Source organism: Crinia signifera, chromosome 6 (genome assembly GCF_055691185.1).
Source record: "Crinia signifera chromosome 6, ASM5569118v1, whole genome shotgun sequence".
NCBI classification, from domain to species: Eukaryota; Metazoa; Chordata; class Amphibia; order Anura; family Myobatrachidae; genus Crinia; species Crinia signifera.
This window is the reverse complement of record NC_139222.1, coordinates 63,458,947-63,474,117: the sequence shown is the minus strand read 5'-3', so window position 1 is coordinate 63,474,117 and position 15,171 is coordinate 63,458,947. Positions and strand designations below refer to the sequence as shown.

Sequence of the window (15,171 nt, the reverse complement as noted above, 5' to 3'; positions counted from 1 at the left end):
GCTATTGTGTCTGTTTGACCTCTTCCAAATGTCTGTACTGGCAATAAAAAGAAAAAGTTTTCAATTTAAATAGCTAGAGAATAAAAACAATTTGCCTGTAATGTGAAAAAACCTACAGCACCTGGTATTCCCATGTGGTCTCCCACCCAAGCCCAACACTTCTTAGCTTCCAAGATCAGATGAGATTGGGCCTATCCAATGTGGTATGGCTGTAGTTGAGACACAGGCACTTTTTTGCCCTCTTCTACTTCTATCACCAGGTAAGCTAATAAAAAAGTTTCCTAACTGTATTGGCTTACTGAAAAAAATCATGTGTTGGTAATGTAAAAAGACCTACAGGACATGATATTAGCAGGGGGTCTTAAATTAAACTACTAAAGAGGCTCAACACTGTTTAGCTGCCAAAAGCAGTTGGAATTGGGCCTAAACAGTTTGGTAAGTCTTTAGGTGATGGCTATTGTGTCTGTTTGACCTCTTCCAAATGTCTGTGCTGGCAATAAAAAGAAAAAGTTTCCAATTTAAATAGCTAGAGAATAAAAACAATTTGCCTGTAATGTGAAAAAACCTACAGCACCTGGTGTTCCCATGTGGTCTCCCACCCAAGTACTAACCAGACCCAACACTACTTAGCTTCCAAGATCAGACGAGATTGGGCCTATCCAATGTGGTATGGCTGTAGTTGAGATACAGGCACTTTTTTGCCCTCTTCTACTTCTATCACCAGGTAAGCTAATAAAAAAGTTTCCTAACTGTATTGGCTTACTGAAAAAAATCATGTGTTGGTAATGTAAAAAGACCTACAGGACATGATATTAGCAGAGGGTCTTAAATTAAACTACTAAAGAGGCTCAACACTGTTTAGCTGCCAAAAGCAGTTGGAATTGGGCCTAAACAGTTTGGTAAGTCTTTAGGTGATGGCTATTGTGTCTGTTTGACCTCTTCCAAATGTCTGTGCTGGCAATAAAAAGATAAAGTTTCCTATTTAAATAGCTAGAGAATAAAAACAATTTGCCAGTAATGTGAAAAAACCTACAGCACCTGGTGTTCCCATGTGGTCTCCCACCCAAGTACTAACCAGGCCCAACACTGCTTAGCTTCCAAGATCAGACGAGATTGGGCCTATCCAATGTGGTATGGCTGTAGGTGAGTTAACTGCACTTTTTTGCCCTCTTCTACTTCTATCACCAGGTAAGCTAATACAAAAGTTTCCTAACTGTATTGGCTTACTGAAAAAAATCATGTGTTGGTAATGTAAAAAGACCTACAGGACATGATATTAGCAGGGGGTCTTAAATTAAACTACTAAAGAGGCTCAACACTGTTTAGCTGCCAAAAGCAGTTGGAATTGGGCCTAAACAGTGTGGTAAGTCTTTATGTGATGGCTATTGTGTCTGTTTGACCTCTTCCAAATGTCTGTACTGGCAATAAAAAGAAAAAGTTTCCAATTTAAATAGCTAGAGAATAAAAACAATTTGCCTGTAATGTGAAAAAACCTACAGCACCTGGTGTTCCCATGTGGTCTCCCACCCAAGTACTAACCAGGGCCAACACTGCTTAGCTTCCAAGATCAGACGAGATTGGGCCTATCCAATGTGGTATAGCTGTAGGTGAGATACAGGCACTTTTTTGCCCTCTTCTACTTCTATCACCAGGTAAGCTAATAAAAAAGTTTCCTAACTGTTTTGGCTTACTGAAAAAAATCATGTGTTGGTAATGTAAAAAGACCTACAGGACATGATATTAGCAGGGGGTCTTAAATTAAACTACAAAAGAGGCTCAACACTGTTTAGCTGCCAAAAGCAGTTGGAATTGAGCCGAAACATCGTGGTAAGTCTTTAGGTGATGGCTATTGTGTCTGTTTGACCTCTTCCAAATGTCTGTGCTGGCAATAAAATGAAAAAGTTTCCAATATAAATAGCTAGAGAATAAAAACAATTTGCCAGTAATGTGAAAAAACCTACAGCACCTGGTGTTCCCATGTGGTCTCCCACCCAAGTACTAACCAGGCCCAACACTGCTTAGCTTCCAAGATCAGACGAGATTGGGCCTATCCAATGTGGTATGGCTGTAGGTGAGTTAAATTCACTTTTTTGCCCTCTTCTACTTCTATCACCAGGTAAGCTAATACAAAAGTTTCCTAACTGTATTGGCTTACTGAAAAAAATCATGTGTTAGTAATGTAAAAAGACCTACAGGACATGATATTAGCAGGGGGTCTTAAATTAAACTACTAAAGAGGCTCAACACTGTTTAGCTGCCAAAAGCAGTTGGAATTGGGCCTAAACAGTGTGGTAAGTCTTTAGGTGATGGCTATTGTGTCTGTTTGACCTCTTCCAAATGTCTGTACTGGCAATAAAAAGAAAAAGTTTCCAATTTAATGAGCTAGAGAATAAAAACAATTTGCCAGTAATGTGAAAAAACCTACAGCACCTGGTGTTCCCATGTGGTCTCCCACCCAAGTACTAACCAGGCCCAACACTGCTTAGCTTCCAAGATCAGACAAGATTGGGCCTATCCAATGTGGTATGGCTGTAGGTGAGATACAGGCACTTTTTTGCCCTCTTCTACTTCTATCACCAGGTAAGCTAATACAAAAGTTTCCTAACTGTATTGGCTTACTGAAAAAAATCATGTGTTGGTAATGTAAAAAGACCTACAGGACATGATATTAGCAGGGGGTCTTAAATTAAACTACTAAAGAGGGGCTCAACACTGTTTAGCTGCCAAAAGCAGTTGGAATTGGGCCTAAACAGTGTGGTAAGACTTTAGGTGATGGCTATTGTGTCTGTTTGACCTCTTCCAAATGTCTGTGCTGGCAATAAAAAGAAAAAGTTTCCAATTTAAATAGCTAGAGAATAAAAACAATTTGCCAGTAATGTGAAAAAACCTACAGCACCTGGTGTTCCCATGTGGTCTCCCACCCAAGTACTAACCAGGCCCAACACTGCTTAGCTTCCAAGATCAGACGAGATTGGGCCTATCCAATGTGGTATAGCTGTAGGTGAGTTAAAGCCACTTTTTTGCCCTCTTCTACTTCTATTACCAGGTAAGCTAATACAAAAGTTTCCTAACTGTATTGGCTTACTGAAAAAAATCATGTGTTGGTAATGTAAAAAGACCTACAGGACATGATATTAGCAGGGGGTCTTAAATTAAACTACAAAAGAGGCTCAACACTGTTTAGCTGCCAAAAGCAGTTGGAATTGAGCCGAAACATTGTGGTAAGTCTTTAGGTGATGGCTATTGTGTCTGTTTGACCTCTTCCAAATGTCTGTGCTGGCAATAAAATGAAAAAGTTTCCAATATAAATAGCAAGAGAATAAAAACAATTTGCCAGTAATGTGAAAAAACCTACAGCACCTGGTGTTCCCATGTGGTCTCCCACCCAAGTACTAACCAGGCCCAACACTGCTTAGCTTCCAAGATCAGACGAGATTGGGCCTATCCAATGTGGTATGGTTGTAGGTGAGTTAAATTCACTTTTTTGCCCTCTTCTACTTCTATCACCAGGTAAGCTAATACAAAAGTTTCCTAACTGTATTGGCTTACTGAAAAAAATCATGTGTTGGTAATGTAAAAAGACCTACAGGACATGATATTAGCAGGGGGTCTTAAATTAAACTACTAAAGAGGCTCAACACTGTTTAGCTGCCAAAAGCAGTTGGAATTGGGCCTAAACAGTGTGGTAAGTCTTTAGGTGATGGCTATTGTGTCTGTTTGACCTCTTCCAAATGTCTGTACTGGCAATAAAAAGAAAAAGTTTCCAATTTAATGAGCTAGAGAATAAAAACAATTTGCCAGTAATGTGAAAAAAACCTACAGCACCTGGTGTTCCCATGTGGTCTCCCACCCAAGTACTAACCAGGCCCAACACTGCTTAGCTTCCAAGATCAGACGAGATTGGGCCTATCCAATGTGGTATGGCTGAAGGTGAGATACAGGCACTTTTTTGCCCTCTTCTACTTCTATCACCAGGTAAGCTAATACAAAAGTTTCCTAACTGTATTGGCTTACTGAAAAAAATCATGTGTTGGTAATGTAAAAAGACCTACAGGACATGATATTAGCAGGGGGTCTTAAATTAAACTACTAAAGAGGCTCAACACTGTTTAGCTGCCAAAAGCAGTTGGAATTGGGCCTAAACAGTGTGGTAAGTCTTTAGGTGATGGCTAGTGTGTCTGTTTGACCTCTTCCAAATGTCTGTGCTGGCAATAAAAAGAAAAAGTTTCCAATATAAATAGCTAGAGAATAAAAACAATTTGCCAGTAATGTGAAAAAACCTACAGCACCTGGTGTTCCCAGGTGGTCTCCCACCCAAGTACTAACCAGGCCCAACACTGCTTAGCTTCCAAGATCAGACGAGTTTGGGCCTATCCAATGTGGTATGGCTGTAGGTGAAATAAAGGCACTTTTTTGCCCTCTTCTACTTCTATCACCAGGTAAGCTAATACAAAAGTTTCCTAACTGTATTGGCTTACTGAAAAAAATCATGTGTTGGTAATGTAAAAAGACCTACAGGACATGATATTAGCAGGGGGTCTTAAATTAAACTACTAAAGAGGCTCAACACTGTTTAGCTGCCAAAAGCAGTTGGAATTGGGCCTAAACAGTGTGGTAAGTCTTTAGGTGATGGCTATTGTGTCTGTTTGACCTCTTCCAAATGTCTGTACTGGCAATAAAAAGAAAAAGTTTCCAATTTAATGAGCTAGAGAATAAAAACAATTTGCCAGTAATGTGAAAAAAACCTACAGCACCTGGTGTTCCCATGTGGTCTCCCACCCAAGTACTAACCAGGCCCAACACTGCTTAGCTTCCAAGATCAGACGAGATTGGGCCTATCCAATGTGGTATGGCTGTAGGTGAGATACAGGCACTTTTTTGCCCTCTTCTACTTCTATCACCAGGTAAGCTAATACAAAAGTTTCCTAACTGTATTGGCTTACTGAAAAAAATCATGTGTTGGTAATGTAAAAAGACCTACAGGACATGATATTAGCAGGGGGTCTTAAATTAAACTACTAAAGAGGCTCAACACTGTTTAGCTGCCAAAAGCAGTTGGAATTGGGCCTAAACAGTGTGGTAAGTCTTTAGGTGATGGCTAGTGTGTCTGTTTGACCTCTTCCAAATGTCTGTGCTGGCAATAAAAAGAAAAAGTTTCCAATATAAATAGCTAGAGAATAAAAACAATTTGCCAGTAATGTGAAAAAACCTACAGCACCTGGTGTTCCCAGGTGGTCTCCCACCCAAGTACTAACCAGGCCCAACACTGCTTAGCTTCCAAGATCAGACGAGTTTGGGCCTATCCAATGTGGTATGGCTGTAGGTGAAATAAAGGCACTTTTTTGCCCTCTTCTACTTCTATCACCAGGTAAGCTAATACAAAAGTTTCCTAACTGTATTGGCTTACTGAAAAAAATCATGTGTTGGTAAAGTAAAAAGACCTACAGGACATGATATTAGCAGGGGGTCTTAAATTAAACTACAAAAGAGGCTCAACACTGTTTAGCTGCCAAAAGCAGTTGGAATTAAGCCTAAACAGTGTGGTAAGTCTTTAGATGATGGCTATTGTGTCTGTTTGACCTCTTCCAAATGTCTGTGCTGGCAATAAAAAGAAAAAGTTTCCAATTTAAATAGCTAGAGAATAAAAACAATTTGCCAGTAATGTGAAAAAACCTACAGCACCTGGTGTTCCCAGGTGGTCTCCCACCCAAGTACTAACTAGGCCCAACACTGCTTAGCTTCCAAGATCAGACGAGATTGGGCCTATCCAATGTGGTATGGCTGTAGGTGAGATACAGGCACTTTTTTGCCCTCTTCTACTTCTATCACCAGGTAAGCTAATAAAAAAGTTTCCTAACTGTATTGGCTTACTTAAAAAAAATCATGTGTTGGTAATGTAAAAAGACCTACAGGACATGATATTAGCAGGGGGTCTTAAATTAAACTACTAAACAGGCTCAACACTGTTTAGCTGCCAAAAGCAGTTGGAATTGGGCCTAAAAAGTGTGGTAAGTCTTTAGGTGATGGCTATTGTGTCTGTTTGACCTCTTCCAAATGTCTGTACTGGCAATTAAAAGAAAAAGTTTCCAATTTAAATAGCTAGAGAATAAAAACAATTTGCCTGTAATGTGAAAAAACCTACAGCACCTGGTGTTCCCATGTGGTCTCCCACCCAAGTACTAACCAGGCCCAACACTGCTTAGCTTCCAAGATCAGACGAGATTGGGCCTATCCAATGTGGTATAGCTGTAGGTGAGATACAGGCACTTTTTTGCCCTCTTCTACTTCTATCACCAGGTAAGCTAATAAAAAAGTTTCCTAACTGTATTGGCTTACTGAAAAAAATCATGTGTTGGTAATGTAAAAAGACCTACAGGACATGATATTAGCAGGGAGTCTTAAATTAAACTACTAAAGAGGCCCAACACTGTTTAGCTGCCAAAAGCAGTTGGAATTGAGCCTAAACAGTGTGGTAAGTCTTTAGGTGATGGCTATTGTGTCTGTTTGACCTCTTCCAAATGTCTGTACTGGCAATAAAAAGAAAAAGTTTCCAATTTAAATAGCTAGAGAATAAAAACAATTTGCCTGTAATGTGAAAAAACCTACAGCACCTGGTGTTCCCATGTGGTCTCCCACCCAAGTACTAACCAGGCCCAACACTGCTTAGCTTCCAAGATCAGACGAGATTGGGCCTATCCAATGTGGTATGGCTGTAGGTGAGTTAAATGCACTTTTCTGCCCTCTTCTACTTCTATCACCAGGTAAGCTAATACAAAAGTTTCCTAACTGTATTGGCTTACTGAAAAAAATCATGTGTTGGTAATGTAAAAAGACCTACAGGACATGATATTAGCAGGGGGTCTTAAATTAAACTACTAAAGAGGCTCAACGCTGTTTAGCTGCCAAAAGCAGTTGGAATTGGGCCTAAACAGTGTGGTAAGCCTTTAGGTGATGGCTATTGTGTCTGTTTGACCTCTTCCAAATGTCTGTGCTGGCAATAAAAAGAAAAAGTTTCCTATTTAAATAGCTAGAGAATAAAAACAATTTGCCAGTAATGTGAAAAAACCTACAGCACCTGGTGTTCCCATGTGGTCTCCCACCCAAGTACTAACCAGGCCCAACACTGCTTAGCTTCCAAGATCAGACGAGATTGGGCCTATCCAATGTGGTATGGCTGTAGGTGAGTCAAAGCCACTTTTTTGCCCTCTTCTACTTCTATCACCAGGTAAGCTAATACAAAAGTTTCCTAACTGTATTGGCTTACTGAAAAAAATCATGTGTTGGTAATGTAAAAAGACCTACAGGACATGATATTAGCAGGGGGTCTTAAATTAAACTACAAAAGAGGCTCAACACTGTTTAGCTGCCAAAAGCAGTTGGAATTGAGCCTAAACAGTGTGGTAAGTCTTTAGGTGATGGCTATTGTGTCTGTTTGACCTCTTCCAAATGTCTGTGCTGGCAATAAAAAGAAAAAGTTTCCAATATAAATAGCTAGAGAATAAAAACAATTTGCCTGTAATGTGAAAAAACCTACAGCACCTGGTGTTCCCATGTGGTCTCCCACCCAAGTACTAACCAGGCCCAACACTGCTTAGCTTCCAAGAACAGACGAGATTGGGCCTATCCAATGTGGTATGGCTGTAGGTGAAATACAGGCACTTTTTTGCCCTCTTCTACTTCTATCACCAGGTAAGCTAATAAAAAAGTTTCCTAACTGTATTGGCTTACTGAAAAAAATCATGTGTTGGTAATGTAAAAAGACCTACAGGACATGATATTAGCAGGGGGTCTTAAATTAAACTACTAACGAGGCTCAACACTGTTTAGCTGCCAAAAGCAGTTGGAATTGAGCCTAAACAGTGTGGTAAGTCTTTAGGTGATGGCTATTGTGTCTGTTTGACCTCTTCCAAATGTCTGTGCTGGCAATAAAAAGAAAAAGTTTCCAATATAAATAGCTAAAGAATAAAAACAATTTGCCAGTAATGTGAAAAAACCTACAGCACCTGGTGTTCCCAGGTGGTCTCCCACCCAAGTACTAACCAGGTCCAACACTGCTTAGCTTCCAAGATCAGACGATATTGGGCCTATCCAATGTGGTATGGCTGTAGGTGAAATACAGGCACTTTTTTGCCCTCTTCTACTTCTATCACCAGGTAAGCTAATACAAAAGTTTCCTAACTGTATTGGCTTACTGAAAAAAATCATGTGTTGGTAAAGTAAAAAGACCTACAGGACATGATATTAGCAGGGGGTCTTAAATTAAACTACAAAAGAGACTCAACACTGTTTAGCTGCCAAAAGCAGTTGGAATTGAGCCTAAACAGTGTGGTAAGTCTTTAGGTGATGGCTATTGTGTCTGTTTGACCTCTTCCAAATGTCTGTGCTGGCAATAAAAAGAAAAAGTTTCCAATTTAAATAGCTAGAGAATAAAAATAATTTGCCAGTAATGTGAAAAAACCTACAGCACCTGGTGTTCCCAGGTGGTCTCCCACCCAAGTACTAACCAGGCCCAACACTGCTTAGCTTCCAAGATCAGACGAGATTGGGCATATCCAATGTGGTATGGCTGTAGGTGAGATACAAGCACTTTTTTGCCCTCTTCTACTTCTATCACCAGGTAAGCTAATAAAAAAGTTTCCTAACTGTATTGGCTTACTTAAAAAAAAATCATGTGTTGGTAATGTAAAAAGACCTACAGGACATGATATTAGCAGGGGGTCTTAAATTAAACTACTAAAGAGGCTCAACACTGTTTAGCTGCCAAAAGCAGTTGGAATTGGGCCTAAACAGTGTGGTAAGTCTTTAGGTGATGGCTATTGTGTCTGTTTGACCTCTTCCAAATGTCTGTACTGGCAATAAAAAGAAAAAGTTTCCAATTTAAATAGCTAGAGAATAAAAACAATTTGCCAGTAATGTGAAAAAACCTACAGCACCTGGTGTTCCCAGGTGGTCTCCCACCCAAGTACTAACCAGGCCCAACACTGCTTAGCTTCTAAGATCAGACGAGATTGGGCCTATCCAATGTGGTATGGCTGTAGGTGAGATACAGGCACTTTTTTGACCTCTTCTACTTCTATCACCAGGTAAGCTAATTAAAAAGTTTCCTAACTGTATTGGCTTACTTAAAAAAAATCATGTGTTGGTAATGTAAAAAGACCTACAGGACATGATATTAGCAGGGGGTCTTAAATTAAACTACTAAACAGGCTCAACACTGTTTAGCTGCCAAAAGCAGTTGGAATTGGGCCTAAACAGTGTGGTAAGTCTTTATGTGATGGCTATTGTGTCTGTTTGACCTCTTCCAAATGTCTGTACTGGCAATAAAAAGAAAAAGTTTCCAATTTAAATAGCTAGAGAATAAAAACAATTTGCCTGTAATGTGAAAAAACCTACAGCACCTGGTGTTCCCATGTGGTCTCCCACCCAAGTACTAACCAGGACCAACACTGCTTAGCTTCCAAGATCAGACGAGTTTGGGCCTATCCAATGTGGAATGGCTGTAGGTGAGTTAAAGCCACTTTTTTGCCCTCTTCTACTTCTATTACCAGGTAAGCTAATACAAAAGTTTCCTAACTGTATTGGCTTACTGAAAAAAATCATGTGTTGGTAATGTAAAAAGACCTACAGGACATGATATTAGCAGGGGGTCTTAAATTAAACTACAAAAGAGGCTCAACACTATTTAGCTGCCAAAAGCAGTTGGAATTGAGCCTAAACATTGTGGTAAGTCTTTAGGTGATGGCTATTGTGTCTGTTTGACCTCTTCCAAATGTCTGTGCTGGCAATAAAATGAAAAAGTTTCCAATATAAATAGCTAGAGAATAAAAACAATTTGCCAGTAATGTGAAAAAAACTACAGCACCTGGTGTTCCCATGTGGTCTCCCACCCAAGTACTAACCAGGCCCAACACTGCTTAGCTTATAAGTTCAGATGAGATTGGGCCTATCCAATGTGGTATGGCTGTAGGTGAGATACAGGCACTTATTTGCCCTTTTCTACTTCTATCACCAGGTAAGCTAATAAAAAAGTTTCCTAACTGTATTGGCTTACTGAAAAAAATCATGTGTTGGTAATGTAAAAAGACCTACAGGACATGATATTAGCAGGGGGTCTTAAATTAAACTACAAAAGAGGCTCAACACTGTTTAGCTGCCAAAAGCAGTTGGAATTGAGCCTAAACAGTGTGGTAAGTCTTTAGGTGATGGCTATTGTGTCTGTTTGACCTCTTCCAAATGTCTGTGCTGGCAATAAAAAGGAAAAGTTTCCAATTTAAATAGCTAGAGAATAAAAACAATTTGCCTGTAATGTGAAAAAACCTACAGCACCTGGTGTTCCCATGTGGTCTCCCACCAAAGTACTAACCAGGCCCAACACTGCTTAGCTTCCAAGATCAGACGAGATTGGGCCTATCCAATGTGGTATGGCTGTAGGTGAGATACAGGCACTTTTTTGCCCTCTTCTACTTCTATCACCAGGTAAGCTAATAAAAAAGTTTCCTAACTGTATTGGCTTACTGAAAAAAATCATGTGTTGGTAATGTAAAAAGACCTACAGGACATGATATTAGCAGGGGTCTTAAATTAAACTACTAAAGAGGCTCAACACTGTTTAGCTGCCAAAAGCAGTTGGAATTGGGCCTAAACAGTGTGGTAAGTCTTTAGGTGATGGCTATTGTGTCTGTTTGACCTCTTCCAAATGTCTGTACTGGCAATTAAAAGAAAAAGTTTCCAATTTGAATAGCTAGAGAATAAAAACAATTTGCCTGTAATGTGAAAAAACCTACAGCACCTGGTGTTCCCATGTGGTCTCCCACCCAAGTACTAACCAGGCCCAACACTGCTTAGCTTACAAGATCAGACAAGATTGGGCCTATCCAATGTGGTATGGCTGTAGGTGAGATACAGGCACTTTTTTGCCCTCTTCTACTTCTATCACCAGGTAAGCTAATAAAAAAGTTTCCTAACTGTATTGGCTTAATGAAAAAAATCATGTGTTGGTAATGTAAAAAGACCTACAGGACATGATATTAGCAGGGGGTCTTAAATTAAACTACTAAAGAGGCTCAACACTGTTTAGCTGCCAAAAGCAGTTGGAATTGGGCCTAAACAGTGTGGTAAGTCTTTAGGTGATGGCTATTGTGTCTGTTTGACCTCTTCCACATGTCTGTACTGGCAATAAAAAGAAAAAGTTTCCAATTTAAATAGCTAGAGAATAAAAACAATTTGCCTGTAATGTGAAAAAACCTACAGCACCTGGTGTTCCCATGTGGTCTCCCACCCAAGTACTAACCAGGCCCAACACTGCTTAGCTTCCAAGATCAGACGAGATTGGGCCTATCCAATGTGGTATGGCTGTAGGTGAGATACAGGCACTTTTTTGCCCTCTTCTACTTCTATCACCAGGTAAGCTAATAAACAGTTTCCTAACTGTATTGGCTTACTGAAAAAAATCATGTGTTGGTAATGTAAAAAGACCTACAGGACATGATATTAGCAGGGGGTCTTAAATTAAACTACTAAAGAGGATCAACTCTGTTTAGCTGCCAAAAGCAGTTGGAATTGGGCCTAAACAGTGTGGTAAGTCTTTAGGTGATGGCTATTGTGTCTGTTTGACCTCTTCCAAATGTCTGTGCTGGCAATAAAATGAAAAAGTTTCCAATATAAATAGCTAGAGAATAAAAACAATTTGCCAGTAATGTGAAAAAACCTACAGCACCTGGTGTTCCCATGTGGTCTCCCACCCAAGTACTAACCAGGCCCAACACTGCTTAGCTTATAAATTCAGATGATATTGGGCCTATCCAATGTGGTATGGCTGTAGGTGAGATACAGGCACTTATTTGCCCTTTTCTACTTCTATCACCAGGTAAGCTAATAAAAAAGTTTCCTAACTGTATTGGCTTACTGAAAAAAATCATGTGTTGGTAATGTAAAAAGACCTACAGGACATGATATTAGCAGGGGGTCTTAAATTAAACTACAAAAGAGGCTCAACACTGTTTAGCTGCCAAAAGCAGTTGGAATTGAGCCTAAACAGTGTGGTAAGTTTTTAGGTGATGGCTATTGTGTCTGTTTGACCTCTTCCAAATGTCTGTGCTGGCAATAAAAAGAAAAAGTTTCCAATTTAAATAGCTAGAGAATAAAAACAATTTGCCTGTAATGTGAAAAAACCTACAGCACCTGGTGTTCCCATGTGGTCTCCCACCCAAGTACTAACCAGGCCCAACACTGCTTAGCTTCCAAGATCAGACGAGATTGGGCCTATCCAATGTGGTATGGCTGTAGGTGAGATACAGGCACTTTTTTGCCCTCTTCTACTTCTATCACCAGGTAAGCTAATAAAAAAGTTTCCTAACTGTATTGGCTTACTGAAAAAAATCATGTGTTGGTAATGTAAAAAGACCTACAGGACATGATATTAGCAGGGGTCTTAAATTAAACTACTAAAGAGGCTCAACACTGTTTAGCTGCCAAAAGCAGTTGGAATTGGGCCTAAACAGTGTGGTAAGTCTTTAGGTGATGGCTATTGTGTCTGTTTGACCTCTTCCAAATGTCTGTACTGGCAATAAAAAGAAAAAGTTTCCAATTTAAATAGCTAGAGAATAAAAACAATTTGCCTGTAATGTGAAAAAACCTACAGCACCTGGTGTTCCCATGTGGTCTCCCACCCAAGTACTAACCAGGCCCAACACTGCTTAGCTTCCAAGATCAGACAAGATTGGGCCTATCCAATGTGGTATGGCTGTAGGTGAGATACAGGCACTTTTTTGCCCTCTTCTACTTCTATCACCAGGTAAGCTAATAAAAAAGTTTCCTAACTGTATTGGCTTAATGAAAAAAATCATGTGTTGGTAATGTAAAAAGACCTACAGGACATGATATTAGCAGGGGGTCTTAAATTAAACTACTAAAGAGGCTCAACACTGTTTAGCTGCCAAAAGCAGTTGGAATTGGGCCTAAACAGTGTGGTAAGTCTTTAGGTGATGGCTATTGTGTCTGTTTGACCTCTTCCACATGTCTGTACTGGCAATAAAAAGAAAAAGTTTCCAATTTAAATAGCTAGAGAATAAAAACAATTTGCCTGTAATGTGAAAAAACCTACAGCACCTGGTGTTCCCATGTGGTCTCCCACCCAAGTACTAACCAGGCCCAACACTGCTTAGCTTCCAAGATCAGACGAGATTGGGCCTATCCAATGTGGTATGGCTGTAGGTGAGATACAGGCACTTTTTTGCCCTCTTCTACTTCTATCACCAGGTAAGCTAATAAACAGTTTCCTAACTGTATTGGCTTACTGAAAAAAATCATGTGTTGGTAATGTAAAAAGACCTACAGGACATGATATTAGCAGGGGGTCTTAAATTAAACTACTAAAGAGGATCAACTCTGTTTAGCTGCCAAAAGCAGTTGGAATTGGGCCTAAACAGTGTGGTAAGTCTTTAGGTGATGGCTATTGTGTCTGTTTGACCTCTTCCAAATGTCTGTACTGGCAATAAAAAGAAAAAGTTTCCAATTTAAATAGCTAGAGAATAAAAACAATTTGCCTGTAATGTGAAAAAACCTACAGCACCTGGTGTTCCCATGTGGTCTCCCACCCAAGTACTAACCAGGCCCAACACTGCTTAGCTTCCAAGATCAGACGAGATTGGGCCTATCCAATGTGGTATGGCTGTAGGTGAGATACAGGCACTTTTTTGCCCTCTTCTACTTCTATCACCAGGTAAGCTAATAAAAAAGTTTCCTAACTGTATTGGCTTACTTAAAAAAAATCATGTGTTGGTAATGTAAAAAGACCTACAGGACATGATATTAGCAGGGGGTCTTAAATTAAACTACTAAACAGGCTCAACACTGTTTAGCTGCCAAAAGCAGTTGGAATTGGTCCTAAACAGTGTGGTAAGTCTTTATGTGATGGCTATTGTGTCTGTTTGACCTCTTCCAAATGTCTGTACTGGCAATAAAAAGAAAAAGTTTCCAATTTAAATAGCTAGAGAATAAAAACAATTTGCCTGTAATGTGAAAAAACCTACAGCACCTGGTGTTCCCATGTGGTCTCCCACCCAAGTACTAACCAGGCCCAACACTGCTTAGCTTCCAAGATCAGACGAGATTGGGCCTATCCAATGTGGAATGGCTGTAGGTGAGTTAAAGCCACTTTTTTGCCCTCTTCTACTTCTATTACCAGGTAAGCTAATACAAAAGTTTCCTAACTGTATTGGCTTACTGAAAAAAATCATGTGTTGGTAATGTAAAAAGACCTACAGGACATGATATTAGCAGGGGGTCTTAAATTAAACTACTAAAGAGGCTCAACACTGTTTAGCTGCCAAAAGCAGTTGGAATTGGGCCTAAACAGTGTGGTAAGTCTTTAGGTGATGGCTATTGTGTCTGTTTGACCTCTTCCAAATGTCTGTACTGGCAATAAAAAGAAAAAGTTTCCAATTTAAATAGCTAGAGAATAAAAACAATTTGCCAGTAATGTGAAAAAACCTACAGCACCTGGTGTTCCCATGTGGTCTCCCACCCAAGTACTAACCAGGCCCAACACTGCTTAGCTTCCAAGATCAGACGAGATTGGGCCTATTCAATGTGGTATGGCTGTAGGTGAGATACAGGCACTTTTTTGCCCTCTTCTACTTCTATCACCAGGTAAGCTAATACAAAAGTTTCCTAACTGTATTGGCTTACTGAAAAAAATCATGTGTTGGTAATGTAAAAAGACCTACAGGACATGATATTAGCAGGGGGTCTTAAATTAAACTACAAAAGAGGCTCAACACTGTTTAGCTGCCAAAAGCAGTTTTAATTGAGCCTAAACATTGTGGTAAGTCTTTAGGTGATGGCTATTGTGTCTGTTTGACCTCTTCCAAATGTCTGTGCTGGCAATAAAATGAAAAAGTTTCCAATATAAATAGCTAGAGAATAAAAACAAATTGCCAGTAATGTGAAAAAACCTACAGCACCTGGTGTTCCCATGTGGTCTCCCACCCAAGTACTAACCAGGCCCAACACTGCTTAGCTTATAAGTTCAGATGAGATTGGGCATATCCAATGTGGTATGGCTGTAGGTGAGATACAGGCACTTATTTGCCCTCTTCTACTTCTATCACCAGGTAAGCTAATAAAAAAGTTTCCTAACTGTATTGGCTTACTGAAAAAAATCATGTGTTG

General features: G+C 39.8%; 27 non-coding genes and 5 pseudogenes across 27 annotated transcripts; all 32 read right to left on the bottom strand.

Moving 5' to 3' along the window:
- Positions 1-562: 562 nt before the first annotated feature.
- Positions 563-681, bottom strand: LOC146010566 (5S ribosomal RNA; annotated as a pseudogene).
- Positions 682-1,026: 345 nt separating this feature from the next.
- LOC146013713 (5S ribosomal RNA) lies at positions 1,027-1,145 on the bottom strand. Its single transcript, XR_014446683.1, has one exon. It is a non-coding gene; the product is annotated as a 5S ribosomal RNA (ribosomal RNA).
- Positions 1,146-1,490: 345 nt separating this feature from the next.
- Positions 1,491-1,609, bottom strand: LOC146017000 (5S ribosomal RNA). Its single transcript, XR_014449876.1, has one exon. It is a non-coding gene; the product is annotated as a 5S ribosomal RNA (ribosomal RNA).
- A 345-nt stretch (positions 1,610-1,954) lies between these two features.
- On the bottom strand, positions 1,955-2,073 carry LOC146013712 (5S ribosomal RNA). Its single transcript, XR_014446682.1, has one exon. It is a non-coding gene; the product is annotated as a 5S ribosomal RNA (ribosomal RNA).
- A 345-nt stretch (positions 2,074-2,418) lies between these two features.
- On the bottom strand, positions 2,419-2,537 carry LOC146015927 (5S ribosomal RNA). The gene has a single exon (XR_014448834.1). It is a non-coding gene; the product is annotated as a 5S ribosomal RNA (ribosomal RNA).
- A 347-nt stretch (positions 2,538-2,884) lies between these two features.
- LOC146014489 (5S ribosomal RNA) lies at positions 2,885-3,003 on the bottom strand. Its single transcript, XR_014447441.1, has one exon. It is a non-coding gene; the product is annotated as a 5S ribosomal RNA (ribosomal RNA).
- Positions 3,004-3,348: 345 nt separating this feature from the next.
- On the bottom strand, positions 3,349-3,467 carry LOC146015562 (5S ribosomal RNA). Its single transcript, XR_014448480.1, has one exon. It is a non-coding gene; the product is annotated as a 5S ribosomal RNA (ribosomal RNA).
- Positions 3,468-3,813: 346 nt separating this feature from the next.
- Positions 3,814-3,932, bottom strand: LOC146015271 (5S ribosomal RNA). The gene has a single exon (XR_014448197.1). It is a non-coding gene; the product is annotated as a 5S ribosomal RNA (ribosomal RNA).
- A 345-nt stretch (positions 3,933-4,277) lies between these two features.
- Positions 4,278-4,396, bottom strand: LOC146014813 (5S ribosomal RNA). Its single transcript, XR_014447756.1, has one exon. It is a non-coding gene; the product is annotated as a 5S ribosomal RNA (ribosomal RNA).
- A 346-nt stretch (positions 4,397-4,742) lies between these two features.
- Positions 4,743-4,861, bottom strand: LOC146013711 (5S ribosomal RNA). The gene has a single exon (XR_014446681.1). It is a non-coding gene; the product is annotated as a 5S ribosomal RNA (ribosomal RNA).
- A 345-nt stretch (positions 4,862-5,206) lies between these two features.
- Positions 5,207-5,325, bottom strand: LOC146014811 (5S ribosomal RNA). Its single transcript, XR_014447754.1, has one exon. It is a non-coding gene; the product is annotated as a 5S ribosomal RNA (ribosomal RNA).
- Positions 5,326-5,670: 345 nt separating this feature from the next.
- LOC146015385 (5S ribosomal RNA) lies at positions 5,671-5,789 on the bottom strand. The gene has a single exon (XR_014448308.1). It is a non-coding gene; the product is annotated as a 5S ribosomal RNA (ribosomal RNA).
- A 346-nt stretch (positions 5,790-6,135) lies between these two features.
- Positions 6,136-6,254, bottom strand: LOC146014488 (5S ribosomal RNA). Its single transcript, XR_014447440.1, has one exon. It is a non-coding gene; the product is annotated as a 5S ribosomal RNA (ribosomal RNA).
- A 345-nt stretch (positions 6,255-6,599) lies between these two features.
- LOC146013710 (5S ribosomal RNA) lies at positions 6,600-6,718 on the bottom strand. The gene has a single exon (XR_014446680.1). It is a non-coding gene; the product is annotated as a 5S ribosomal RNA (ribosomal RNA).
- A 345-nt stretch (positions 6,719-7,063) lies between these two features.
- LOC146013709 (5S ribosomal RNA) lies at positions 7,064-7,182 on the bottom strand. The gene has a single exon (XR_014446679.1). It is a non-coding gene; the product is annotated as a 5S ribosomal RNA (ribosomal RNA).
- Positions 7,183-7,527: 345 nt separating this feature from the next.
- On the bottom strand, positions 7,528-7,646 carry LOC146015703 (5S ribosomal RNA). The gene has a single exon (XR_014448616.1). It is a non-coding gene; the product is annotated as a 5S ribosomal RNA (ribosomal RNA).
- A 345-nt stretch (positions 7,647-7,991) lies between these two features.
- Positions 7,992-8,110, bottom strand: LOC146017623 (5S ribosomal RNA). The gene has a single exon (XR_014450488.1). It is a non-coding gene; the product is annotated as a 5S ribosomal RNA (ribosomal RNA).
- A 345-nt stretch (positions 8,111-8,455) lies between these two features.
- LOC146015917 (5S ribosomal RNA) lies at positions 8,456-8,574 on the bottom strand. The gene has a single exon (XR_014448824.1). It is a non-coding gene; the product is annotated as a 5S ribosomal RNA (ribosomal RNA).
- Positions 8,575-8,921: 347 nt separating this feature from the next.
- On the bottom strand, positions 8,922-9,040 carry LOC146015726 (5S ribosomal RNA). Its single transcript, XR_014448638.1, has one exon. It is a non-coding gene; the product is annotated as a 5S ribosomal RNA (ribosomal RNA).
- Positions 9,041-9,386: 346 nt separating this feature from the next.
- LOC146010643 (5S ribosomal RNA) lies at positions 9,387-9,505 on the bottom strand (annotated as a pseudogene).
- Positions 9,506-9,850: 345 nt separating this feature from the next.
- LOC146010575 (5S ribosomal RNA) lies at positions 9,851-9,969 on the bottom strand (annotated as a pseudogene).
- A 345-nt stretch (positions 9,970-10,314) lies between these two features.
- On the bottom strand, positions 10,315-10,433 carry LOC146014040 (5S ribosomal RNA). The gene has a single exon (XR_014446999.1). It is a non-coding gene; the product is annotated as a 5S ribosomal RNA (ribosomal RNA).
- A 344-nt stretch (positions 10,434-10,777) lies between these two features.
- Positions 10,778-10,896, bottom strand: LOC146010510 (5S ribosomal RNA; annotated as a pseudogene).
- A 345-nt stretch (positions 10,897-11,241) lies between these two features.
- On the bottom strand, positions 11,242-11,360 carry LOC146013708 (5S ribosomal RNA). Its single transcript, XR_014446678.1, has one exon. It is a non-coding gene; the product is annotated as a 5S ribosomal RNA (ribosomal RNA).
- Positions 11,361-11,704: 344 nt separating this feature from the next.
- Positions 11,705-11,823, bottom strand: LOC146011405 (5S ribosomal RNA; annotated as a pseudogene).
- Positions 11,824-12,168: 345 nt separating this feature from the next.
- LOC146013707 (5S ribosomal RNA) lies at positions 12,169-12,287 on the bottom strand. The gene has a single exon (XR_014446677.1). It is a non-coding gene; the product is annotated as a 5S ribosomal RNA (ribosomal RNA).
- Positions 12,288-12,631: 344 nt separating this feature from the next.
- On the bottom strand, positions 12,632-12,750 carry LOC146015926 (5S ribosomal RNA). The gene has a single exon (XR_014448833.1). It is a non-coding gene; the product is annotated as a 5S ribosomal RNA (ribosomal RNA).
- A 345-nt stretch (positions 12,751-13,095) lies between these two features.
- Positions 13,096-13,214, bottom strand: LOC146013706 (5S ribosomal RNA). Its single transcript, XR_014446676.1, has one exon. It is a non-coding gene; the product is annotated as a 5S ribosomal RNA (ribosomal RNA).
- Positions 13,215-13,558: 344 nt separating this feature from the next.
- Positions 13,559-13,677, bottom strand: LOC146013704 (5S ribosomal RNA). The gene has a single exon (XR_014446674.1). It is a non-coding gene; the product is annotated as a 5S ribosomal RNA (ribosomal RNA).
- A 346-nt stretch (positions 13,678-14,023) lies between these two features.
- On the bottom strand, positions 14,024-14,142 carry LOC146014962 (5S ribosomal RNA). The gene has a single exon (XR_014447900.1). It is a non-coding gene; the product is annotated as a 5S ribosomal RNA (ribosomal RNA).
- A 345-nt stretch (positions 14,143-14,487) lies between these two features.
- LOC146017159 (5S ribosomal RNA) lies at positions 14,488-14,606 on the bottom strand. The gene has a single exon (XR_014450032.1). It is a non-coding gene; the product is annotated as a 5S ribosomal RNA (ribosomal RNA).
- Positions 14,607-14,951: 345 nt separating this feature from the next.
- On the bottom strand, positions 14,952-15,070 carry LOC146015561 (5S ribosomal RNA). Its single transcript, XR_014448479.1, has one exon. It is a non-coding gene; the product is annotated as a 5S ribosomal RNA (ribosomal RNA).
- Between the last annotated feature and the right edge of the window lie 101 nt (positions 15,071-15,171).